Source organism: Oncorhynchus nerka, linkage group LG2 (genome assembly GCF_034236695.1).
Source record: "Oncorhynchus nerka isolate Pitt River linkage group LG2, Oner_Uvic_2.0, whole genome shotgun sequence".
NCBI lineage: Eukaryota > Metazoa > Chordata > Actinopteri > Salmoniformes > Salmonidae > Oncorhynchus > Oncorhynchus nerka.
The window spans coordinates 29659348-29672042 of NC_088397.1; the positions used below are offsets into that span (position 1 = coordinate 29659348).

The following is a 12695-nucleotide window of genomic DNA, read 5'->3' on the forward strand; positions in this document are numbered from 1 at the left end:
CTGAAGGTACCATGTTCATCTGTACAAACAATAGTACACAAGTATAAACACCATGGGACCACGCTTCCGTCATACTGCTCAGGAAGGAGACACGTTCTGTCTCCTAGAGATGAACGTACTTTGGTGTGAAAAGTGCAAATCAATCCCAGAACAACGGCAAAGGACCTTGTGAAGATGCTGGAGGAAATAGGTACAAAAGTATCTATATCCACAGTAAAACGAGTCCTATGTCGACATAACCTGAAAGGCCGCTCAGCAAGGAAGAAGCCACTGCTCCAAACCCGCCATAAAAAGCCAGACTATGGTTTGCAACTGCACAAAGACTGTACATTTTGGAGAATTGTCCTATGGTCTGATGAAACAAAAATTGAACTGTTAGGCCATAATGACCATCGTTATATTTGGAGGAGAATTGCAAGCTGAAGAACACCATCCCAACCGTGAAGCACGGGGGTGGCAGCATCATGTTGTGGGGGTACTTTGCTGCAAGAAGGACTGGTGCACTTCACGAAATAGATGGCATCATGAGGGAGGAAAATTATGTGGATATATTGAAGCAACATCTCAAGACATCAGTTAAAGCTTGGTCGCAAATGGGTCTTCCAAGTGGACAATGACCCCAAGCATACTTCCAAAGTTGTGGAAAAATGGCTTAAGGACATCAAAGTCAAGGTATTGGAGTGGCCATCACAAAGCCCTCACCTCAATCCTATAGACAATTTGTGGGCAGAACTGAAAAAGTGTGTGCGAGCATGGAGGCCTACAAACCTGACTCAGTTTACACCAGCTCTGTCAGGAGGAAATTCACCCAACTTATTGTGGGAAGCTTGTGGAAGTCTACCCGAAACGTTTTACCCAAGTTAACAATTTAAAGGCAATGCTACCAAATACTAATTGACTGTATGTAAACTTCTGACCCACTGGGAATGTGATGAAAGAAATAAAAGCTGAAATGAATCATTCTCTCTACTATTATTCTCACATTTCACATTCTTAAAATAAAGTGGCGATACTAACTGACCTAAGACAGGAATTGTTTGCTGGGATATAAATATCATTAATTGTGAAAAACTGAGTTTAAATGTATTTGGCTAAGGTATATGTAAACTTCCGACTTCAACTGTAATAAACTGTAAAAACACTTCTTGCTAGTTCTTGATGATGGTGACACCATTTCCCAGAACGCAGCAGTCACTACTCTACTCTCCTTTGGATGCCGTCTACCATAGGGACATTTGTTTTATCACTGGCGACAGTTTTAATACTCATCACTGCATCCTGTATCAAAAGGTTGGCTGGTCCTCATTAAAGTCCCATAGATCAAGTCATTACTCCCTATTTGTTCACAAAGCCCTACTACACAAGCTTTCAACTTACCTAACTTTGTTGTTAAAGTATTAAAAAATATATATATGAGAGACCAAACCATGGTTGGTTAACTCTTGAGATTGCTTGGGCCAAATGAGGTAAATCAGCTTTTAGTTTTAATGCACCTCATTACTGGAACCAACTGCAAAATACACTGGAATTGGATGCCCTGATGCCGCATAGGGAAAATGTAAATATTGATTGGGGAACTATTTGCTGTGGAATGTGGCTGTTTTCTTGATTGTTTGTTGTGCTGTATTTGAGTTTGTTTCTCTGATTTTCATTTGATTTGGTCTATGAATTGCATGTGCAGATTGTGTGTAAGTGCAGGGCTCCTTTCGCGAAAGAGACCCTGCTCTCAGCGGTGACCTGTTTAAATAAAGCTACAATGTTAAAAAAAATATATAGACATTACACAAACCACATTTCTTCTCACATTTTAAGAAATGATTGTATGCAGAATGAGGATCGAGACTATGTATTGTACATATGTACAACAGTATAAAATTATAAAACAGACAACCAAATAAATAACAATTCCCAAGCAAGTTTTTAGTTTGATCGTTAAACTGCCAACTCGGTGAGTTTGTTCCACAGTATACAGGACTGTTTTGTGCTTTGTTTTAATCTGGTTTTTTTTTTAAAGCCAGACTTTAATAGATAAAATAGAGTATTATTGGTTCTAAGAAAAGGTATTATACAAATATTATACATATATTATGTACAGATCATAATCTTTGGAATTGTATATTACAAATGATTTTGAAGAAACAAAAGCCATGGGCATCGATAATCTTAATATTCAGTGTGGTGGTTCCATTAGGAGTTTCATTGTCTTGTTTCAGCCCAGCATCTTCAGTACATAGTTCACAGACCTCCATCAGCCTCGTGGAATTGGGAGCTGAAAAACACCATACATATTTCGACCACACTTATTCCACCGTGCATTCATACAGTCTTGAAATGGACCAGCCAATGCAAAAGAGTGGAAAAGCCCCCATCAATAAGATATTTCGGACTTTCAGGCGTGAGCTTGGTGCTCAGCTTTCAAATTATATTCCCAATTCCTCTCTTGATTCCAGTCACAGTAAGTGTTGGGGTGATGTATCTACTTACCTTATGGGAACACAGGACCCCTGAATATCCTTTCCTGCAGGCACAGACATTAGGGCGGATACATCGGCTCCCATAAAGACACTTCTGTTTCACAAAGTGCTGTAGAAATGACAGAGAAATCACAATGGAGAAATGACAAATTTGAAATGAAAATCACAATGCAGAGAAGAGAGAGAGAGAGAGAGAGAGGCAGCAGGTGAGGGACGAGTCCTAAATCAGCCTAGCATCCTAATAATGGCATCGTCATAATGACAGAGCTGACACTAATCTCTCTACTCATATTACCATCCTGAGGATTCTGGGTAAGTCCCAGAGAGGGGCCAAAATGGAGCCATGACAACACAGTCGCCATAATCATCCCATCCAACCCCATTACCATGCATAACTAAATGTGAACACTGGGACTGCCTTTAAGGCAGGAATGACTTTATTATACACTTGAATACCCCTGTGTGGACTGAATTTTATAGATTTTATTACGCCGTATACTTGGGAGATTTACTTACAGCTATTAGTGGTTTGATAGAAAGAAATAAACAGGGCCGAGGCAGTGTAAACAGATAAACAGAAATGATGAATCATCTTTACGTACGGTGACTTCACTATAAAGGGAGTTAAGTGCTTCCGTTCCTCTCATGACTCCCGAGTCATTCTTCAAAGTCATGTGTTGGCTGGTTAATGCTGGGATGCTGAACAAGCTCACGCAGGAACTACTAGTGATACTCTGACGAGATGTAGCTGTCAGTGTTTGTGTGTGCAACCAACACACACAGCGGATCGTTAACGTGGTTGTGGTGGTTGTTGTTGTTGTTGTTGTTGCTGCTGCGATGACTTGATGATAAAAGTTGTTAGCGGAGAGCTTGTTAAGCATGGTGGTGGTGAGAGTGAGCTGACGGGGGACGTTTTAGAGACGTATGAAACTGGCAATAAACGTCAATAAAAGAGAACTATTGTAAAATATACTGTGTCCATAAAAATGTATATAGTATGTATAAGCTGGAAGTAGAAGCCTAAGGGTTGTTGTCCACTAGTTCACTCCAATTAGGGGAGGGGTGGTAGGGTTAGGGGAATATAATAAAGGAAAATATACATAAAATATATATATATATATATTCCCCAAAAATATATGGGGGATTGGAAATTATGTAGACGATTACATTGATGGAAGCCACAATCTAGCTGCAATATTAAAGCTGATCTACCCCTTTAGAAAATAAATAAATAAATAAAGATGTTTATCAGTGGTAACTCTGGGGGAATAACCACTGTCTAAATCGGTATCATTGGTATCATAAACCAGCCCAGGACTGTGTAGAGCTGGTCTCAGGAGTCAACACCAGAGGAGGCTGGTGGGAGGAGCTATAGGAGGACGGGCTCATTGTGATGGCTGGAATGGATTGAATGGTATCAAACACATCAAACATAAGGAAACCTCAGGTTTGACTTCTAGCCATTACAATGAGCCTGTCCTCCTATAGCTCCCCCCACCAGCCTCCTCTGGTCTACACCTAACAATGTAATTGTAGTAGAGACCTGGCCTACGCTAGACACACGTAACAGGGGAAGGAGACAGAACATTTGTCACAGAGAGAGTTCCACTCTCCACAGAATAACTAGGGTGGTGGGATGCAATTAACAGACGATTTCAGATAATTAACCTAAACACACCACTCTCTTCAGAGAGGAAGAGTGTGTGTGTGTGTGTGTGCGTGAGTGTGTGGGTGTAGGCTCGCGGGTGTAGGCGTACTTACGGACTTGGCATAGCATGCCCTGCCAGCCTGGAGGACAGTGGCAAGTGTTATGGCCAACACACTCTCCTCCATTCAGACACTTCTGTAGACAAGTGGCTGGGGAGCGACAACACAACATCAATCAATTCACAAACCACTGCCGATGAATGAGTTAACTCTGGCTTATGAATGAGTTACGAATAGCTTATGAATGAATGTGTTATGTATGGCTTGTGAATGTTCTGAATGTATCGTTCTGAATGTATTATGTATGGCTTATGAACATTCTGAATGTGTTATGTATGGCTTATGAACATTCTGAATGTGTTATGTATGGCTTATGAACATTCTGAATGTGTTATGTATGGCTTATGAACGTTCTGAATGTGTTATGTATGGCTTATGAACATTCTGAATGTGTTATGTATGGCTTATGAACATTCTGAATGTGTTATGTATGGCTTATGAACCTTCTGAATGTGTTATGTATGGCTTATGAACATTCTGAATGTGTTATGTATGGCTTATGAACGTTCTGAATGTGTTATGTGTGGCTTATGAACGTTCTGAATGTGTTATGTATGGCTTATGAACATTCTGAATGTGTTATGTATGGCTTATGAACATTCTGAATGTGTTATGTATGGCTTATGAACATTCTGAATGTGTTATGTATGGCTTATGAACGTTCTGAATGTATCCTTATGAATGTGTTATGAAGTCCTTATGTAGGAACCATTGAAATAAACAGTGACACCAGAATATCTTTTGGCATGTTGTAATTGTGTCCATATTGCGTCCATAAACAGGCTTTTGCATAAAGCGCTTCACAAGCGGTTAAACATTCTAGGTGACTACCTGCTGCTATTAAATGCTTGTTTGTGAGCGCCTGCCGTCGGTGAACCACTACACATTCCAAACGCCATGATTAATTGTTTCCGTACGCACACGCCTCCACAGCTAGCGCGGAGGCGTCTGTTTACAGGTGGCGGTGCAAACTGTGGAACTCCTGCGGGAGCCCACGGACGTTTACCGCACCGCTTTCCTCTCCATCCAGATGGACAGTCGCACACATCTGGGCCCGCGCACCGCCCAGCGCTCACGCACATGGGCTCACATACACCTGCGTAAGGGGGGGAGGGCGGGATGGAGAGGGAGAGACTGGAACAGCCAGTTCTACCATGAGCACATTGCTGAAGCTATCACGGCACTAATAACCCATTAGCAGCAGGTTGGTAATGTATAGCTAAATTAAAACCTTCACGTAAAACCCCCTGCATGCATCACTACTCTTAGTCAATAGCACTCCATAGCATCAATTTGACTATACCCAGTCTCCACATGAAGCTCTGAAATGTTGGTTCCTGCTCCCTCGGGCGGGCGCCTCTTACTGGGTGCATCCATCAAATGCTTCCCTCATCCATATGGCTCAATTTACCCGCCAATATGCTGTACATTAACACGGCTCTGGAATTAACTGGCACCACTGTGTTGAGGGCACTTTGTCAGACTGACACACATATGGTGGTGGGTAATAGATGATGAGGAGGAGGGGTAGAGGACGAAGAGAGGGGGGGGGTGGAGGAAGAGGAGGTGAATGAGAAGCAGGTGGAGGAGTGGGCCGTGGAGGAGGAGGGGGAGGTGGCGTGGCTTTATTCACTTTTTTCACAGCGCCACCCGGTGTATCCCTCGGCGCAGGAGCAGACGCTGTTTCTCATGCATACGCCCCCGTTCTTACAGGAAGGGCTGCAGACAGCTGGGAAACAGCAAGAGATAGAAAGAGAGGGGAGAGATGGAGAAAGAGAGAGAGAGAGGAGAGATGGAGAAAGAGAGAGAGAGAGGAGAGATGGAGAAAGAGAGAGAGAGAGAGAGAGAGGAGAGATGGAGAAAGAGAGCGATAAAGAGAGGTAGGGAGCAATGGGCGTGAGAGAGAGAGTGGGGAGAGAGAAAGAGAGAGAGAGAGAGCGAGAGAGCGAGAGAGCAAGAGAAAGAGATGCACCTAAACCTCTGTCAATCTATTGGATTAGTTTTCCTTTCATTCAACAAGTCAATGCACAAGTCAAAACTCCCACAGCAGGCCCATGACTCTGTGTTGTCGTTAGGACAGTATGTGGGCAAGGACATGGGCAGACTGAACGTTGTGTGTGTGTGGCTCAGCTGGTAAGAGTGTGATGCTAGCAACGCCAAGGTTGTGGAGGCCACACACTAAAAAAACGTATGCAGCCACTTTACTGTAAGTCACATTGGATAAAAGTGTCTCCTAAGTGCAACAATTAAATGAAGAGTGCAATTTACCGTGCAATTTACCGCTACTGGGCGCCGTAGAAGCCCCGGGGACAGACACAGGTGTTCAGACGAAGACAAGTCCCTCCGTCCAGACACAGAGGGGAGCACACAGCTGGAGGACAGACACTCAGAACGGTCAACCAATCAACTGACCAATCAATCAATCAAATGTGTTTATAAAGCCCTTCATACATCGACAGTTGTCACTCAGTGCTTTACAGTAGCCCAACCTAGACCCCAAAGAGCAAGCAGAAGGACAGAGGAACACACCAGGAAGGGTAGCTTGCTGCATGCGCAACAGCTAATGGGGATCCTAATAAACTAAAAGAAAGTGTCCAGGACCAGAGCTGTACCTGTCTCACAGGGGGGTCCGGTCCAGGCAGACAGACACACTCATCAGGAGACAAACACTCTCCTCCGTTGTGACTGTGGCGGTTCCACACCACTGCAGAACAGATAGATGGGATAGAGTGAGCAACACAGAGATACCATATACGTTATTGACGTAGCATTGTTCTGGACAATTACAGTTACATTTCATTCTGTGGTGAGGAGGGACACAGCTCCATTTCATTCTGTGGTGAGGAGGGACACAGCTCCATTTCATTCTGTGGTGAGGAGGGACACAGCCTCATTTCATTCTGTGGTGAGGAGGGACACAGCTCCATTTCATTCTGTGGTGAGGAGGGACACAGCTCCATTTCATTCTGTGGTGAGGAGGGACACAGCTCCATTTCATTCTGTGGCGAGGAGGGACACAGCTCCATTTCATTCTGTGGTGAGGAGGGACACAGCTCCATTTCATTCTGTGGTGAGGAGGGACACAGCTCCATTTCGTTCTGTGGTGAGGAGGGACACAGCTCCATTTCATTCTGTGGTGAGGAGGGACACAGCCTCATTTCATTCTGTGGTGAGGAGGGACACAGCTCCATTTCATTCTGTGGTGAGGAGGGACACAGCTCCATTTCATTCTGTGGCGAGGAGGGACACAGCTCCATTTCATTCTGTGGTGAGGAGGGACACAGCCACATTTCGTTCTGTGGTGAGGAGGCACACAGCCTTGACATTAACACTATTGGTTCGCCAAGTCCAATCCAATTTAAACGCGAGTAACCTGACAAAGATCCATCTTGGAATAAAAGACAAATTAAGGGTTGCAAATCAAATCAAATGTTATTTGTCACGTGCGCCGAATACAACAACGAATACGTATACGTGAAATGCTTACTTACAAGCCCTTAACCAACAATGTAGTTCAAGTAAGAGTTCAGTAAATATTTACTAAATAAATGAAAGTAAAAAATTATTTAGAAAAGTAACACAATAAAATAAGAATAACGAGGCTTTATACAGGGGGTACTGCTACCGAATCAATGTGCGGGGGTACAGGTTAGTCCAGGTCATTTGTACATGTAGGTAGGGATAAAGTGACTATGTATAGATAATGAACAGCGAGTAGCAGCAGTGTAAAAACAAAGGGGGGGGGGGGGGGCTGTCAATAGAATTGTCCGGGTGGCCATTTCATTAAATTGTTCAGCAGTCTTATGGCTTGGGGGTAGAAGCTGTTAAGGAGCCATTTGGACCTAGACAGTACCGCTTGCCGTGCGGTAGCAGAGGGAACAGTCTATGACTTGGGTGACTGGAGTCTTTTACAATTTTTTTGGGCCTTCCTCTGACACCGCCTGGCATATAGGTCCTGGACGGCAGGAAGCTTGGCCCCAGTGATGTACTGGGCCACTCGCACTACCCTCTGTATGTGGCAGAGCAGTCACATGTGTGGGTCCTACTTCATTTGTGAGTGATGGCATATTCAATTTGCATGATGAATGACTTGTGATGATGTGTGCTGAACTCACTGGTCTCACATCTGGGGCCCCACAAAGCCGTAGGGACAGGAGCAGGTGCTGGGTCCCACGCATATTCCTCCGTGCTCACAGGGCAGACTGCACAGAGCTGTGGGTGGGGATGTTATGAATGCGTTACGCATGGGTTATGAATGCGTTACGCATGGGTTACGAATGCGTTACGCATGGGTTACGAATGCGTTACGCATGGGTTATGAATGCGTTACGCAGTTCTTAGGTAGGTACCCTTCAAAGAAAGTGTTAACGGGAAAATAATCAGGGAAAATAAGCAGCCAGGCTTTGCCCACACATTTCTCCATCAGTCAGCTAGTACTAGGAAGCAGTGTCTCACTACAGATTGGTTTAACCTCATCTCCATTGCATTGGTGGGACTCTGATTCTGAGCTGTAGGTGGCGGTAGTGTTTCAAGCCTCTGTCAGCAATGTCTCAAACCAGCTCAAGGAGGGAGGGCTTATCAAATGCCCACAACTGCTTCATTAGATCTGCACTCGCTCGCACACACCCATATGTACAGTACCGGACACCGGACTTCCCTCAGCAGTGCCTTCCCGTCTTTGCGCGATGAGCTTGCTTTCTCTGTGTGTGACGACGAGCTCCTGTCTGTAGTCTGACACAGAGACCGTTCTGATTGGCCCCTAACAAGAACAGATAAGCCGCGGCCCATACGTCACCCTATTCCCTACGCTACGCACTACTTTTGACCAGATCCCGGTAGGCAAATGTGCCATTTGGGATGCGGGCGTATAATTACCTGTCACCCCGTGGTAGCCTTTCAGGCACTCACACGCCCCCGGGGCCTCCGTTCTGACACTCAGGTTTACAGATCGCACAGGAGAAGATTGTGAGGACGTCAAACGATTCGGAAGGCCTGTCAGGTTAAGCAATGCATGGGAATCAAAAACAACCATATCAGGATGATGATGTGGCATTTTGAGAGACTAAGAGAGAGCGAGAGAGAGAGAGTTTGATGGGGAGAAGAGGGAGGGAGAAGGGAGAGCGAGAGAGAGAGAGAGAGAGAGAGAGAGAGAGAGAGAAAGAGTGAGAGGGGAGAAGAGGGAGGGAGAAGGGAGAGCGAGAGCAAGGGAGAGAGAGAGTGAGAGAGAGAGAGAAAGAGAAGAGAGAGTTTTACCTGTTTGACAGTTGGTCCCGGTGTAGCCTGGTTTACAGCGGCATGTGTTGGGAGCGGCACACTCCATGTTCCTGCCACACACAGCTATAGATAATAGGCAGGCAGGCGACACACACACACAAACACAAACAGAGGCAGCACCAAGGGCCAATTACAAGCTGCTTCCATCTATTTCAACTCCAACCTCCCTTACTGCATCTGTACAGAAACATCTGTCAACCCACGCTGCTCTGGTACAGAGCGCACTCAGCTAGTCAGCTTGAAAAACAACCATTGTTAGGGGGCCTTTTGGAGAGGCTAGAGAAAGGCATCACTTTCATTCATAGAAAAGGATTGATGCACAGGTGGTATTCAATACAGCCGGTAAATAGCAATGGTAAGGGGCCTCTGTAATGGACCGGTGACAATAGATAATAGATAATAGTATTTCTCAAAGCAGTACCTCTTTCTCAAGCAGTGATACACTGATAACAGTAGCTCGTTCTCAAGAAGAGGGATCAACCTTGGGACTACTTAACAAGTCTCTTCATTTTTTGCACCTCTCATGTTCCTTTTTGCCTTTTAATCACATTGTTCCATAATCTTAAATAAATAAATACAATAAAAATACCTCTGCATGTTTGTCTGTCTCCGGTGTATCCCAGGGGACACCTTCCACAGTGGAAGCCCCCGTCCCTGGTGAGTTCACAGGGGACCCCTGGGAAACAGGGCATGTCAGCGGCGCAGGTCAGAGGTCGCTCCAGGATCAGTGATACTGCCACAGTATCACTGATCCTGGTCCCACGGTGGAAGTGAGGAGACGTGGGGGAGTAAGGGGGTGGGGGTGGGGGGGTGGGGGGGGTGGTACTTTCGGGCAGAGGTGGTGAGGGTGAGGGAGAGCAGGGGTTCCTGTGGGTGGTCAGGTAGGTCAGAGGGGTTCGAGCCAGGTCCAGTCAGTGCTCCTTCGGCAGAGAACTCAGACTCGGAAAGGGAGTAGGTAAGGGAGGATAGGGCTGCAGTCATCGGGGCCACAGCTTTAGGGAGGGTCCAGGGCTTGGTCAGGGTGGGCACCACTACCACATCTATGAGCTTCCCCTGGCTTGTCTGCCTGGAATCTGTGTTGGCTGAAGAATGGGGTGGGGTCCCCTTGGTTTGGGGTGGTGTAACCTTGGGGTAGCTGGAGTATGGAGGAGTAACCTTGGAAGAGGTGGCACTCCGCACGACAGCTACAGACTCTCTGGTTGTCACCTTGAGTGTGGTAGCGCTGGCATTGGCACCTGTTTTAGTCCTAGTGAGGGCACTGATGGAATGATGACTGCCTGTGGTAAGGCTGTGGGAACCTTCAGGTGACATAGGGGTGTGACTAGGAAATTGGGACGCGGCCGCCTCTCTCCACCCAGTGATTGGCCCTCGGGCGGGCGAGAGGGGAGGGTGCGGGGGGCTCTGATAGGCTCCCCTGGAGACTGGCGAGGAGAGAGAGGAGAGACGTTTCACTGTGTGCCTGGGGGACAAGGTGGGAAGGTGGAGTTGGGACACTTTACTGTTGCTGTGGTGGTAGGGTTTCTGCTCTTGGCTAGTGTCAGCTGCTGCTGGGTCAGGTGAGGGTTACCCGAGGAGAGATAATGATGTGACACAAAAAAAACTCTATACCTACTGTATAAGGTTACACTCTTAGAAAGAAGGATTCCAAAGGGTTCTTTGCCTGTCCCCATAGAATAACCCCTTTTAGTTCCAGGTAGAACCCTTTTTTAGTTCCAGGTAGAACTCCTCTGCAGAAAGGGTTCTACATGGAACCAAACGGGTTCTACTTGGTCCTTCAATGGGTTCTCCTTTGGGGAAAGCTGAAGAACCCTTTTAGGTTCTAGATAGCACCTTTTTTTAAAGAGTGTAGGGTTAGGATTGTGGTTGAGGGTTAGGATTGAAGTGTAATGTAGACAAGCTGGACTCTCCAAATAAAAGTATTACAGCATCAGACACAGTGCAAAACAAAACAAAGATGATGATATGTTCTAATGAACAGCTGCTACAAACACAGATGTTGACACAGAACATGGTTGGAACAGAATCAAGACCGCCATTGGACAGCTCATGGGAACAATAAAGTTATTCAAATTCGAATTGAAATTAAATAAAAGTGTTATGGGTGTGCGGTCTAGACAGATATTACCCGACGCCAGTGTTAATGACATATTGAGAGACGCCACCCAACACTTCATTGATGTATTGTCCCCTACTGAGACTAACTGGAAACATCACCTGTTTTGAAACCTCACAAAAGATGCCCAAATCACTTCATAGAGGAATCTGATACACAGCGAGGGAATTATAAAGCACACACACACACACACACACACACACACACACACACACACACACACAGAAGCAGCTGGGCTGAAAGGGGACTGACTGTGTAGAAAGTTATGACCACAGGGGTTGGGTATTAAACACTAATGTGATTTAGAAAGGTGGCGGCACAAATTATGAGACGCACTAAAAGGATTTATTTAGTACAATTAAGAAAAATGTCTTCACACTGGCTGGGTGAAGACAAAAGACAAACACTGCCCAAAAATATTGAAACACTGTAAACTAGTCTGTGCTCTTCAAAACAACCCGGCATGTGTCCCGTCCACTCAATAGAAGGACTGACTAACCATGGGAAATACTTGAACGCTCACTCAGAATAAATATGTTATATTTTTTCACATCCTCATGAAAGATGAATGCATGAGAAAAGCATATTCCACTGACATGAATTGATCATCTGGAAGTGCCTGCAGTTGACTTGGACAGCAGACACACAGGGACAAACAAGAAGGGACAAATACGGAGGATATAAAACCAAACTGAGAGGAGAAGATGAAGGAGAAGATGAAGTGCAAAGCTTTCCACATTTCACTGATCTACAACAAAAACGCAATGATTAGCATATTAAGCTTATTAATAGGGCAGCCTGGCCTCAGAGCCATACGAAGCATACTATTTGTATTTTTATGGACCTCCAAAACGTATGATATGATCTAACGGTCTAGTTCAGGGTTTCCCAACTGGCGGCCCGCGGGTGGTTTTGTTTCTGAGAAAAAAATTATAAAGTTACATTTGATTTAGGACATCTACATTGTGCATGACAAAAGTCATTTTTCCAACAATTGTTTACAGACAGTTTATTTCACTTATAATTCACTGTGTCACAATTCCAGTGGGTCAGAAGTTTACATACAA

General features: G+C 45.2%; 1 pseudogene; it reads right to left on the reverse strand.

Moving 5' to 3' along the window:
• Positions 1–2248: 2248 nt before the first annotated feature.
• The window catches only part of LOC135572893 (von Willebrand factor D and EGF domain-containing protein-like), a 47759-nt pseudogene continuing 37312 nt past the window's right edge, over positions 2249–12695 (reverse strand).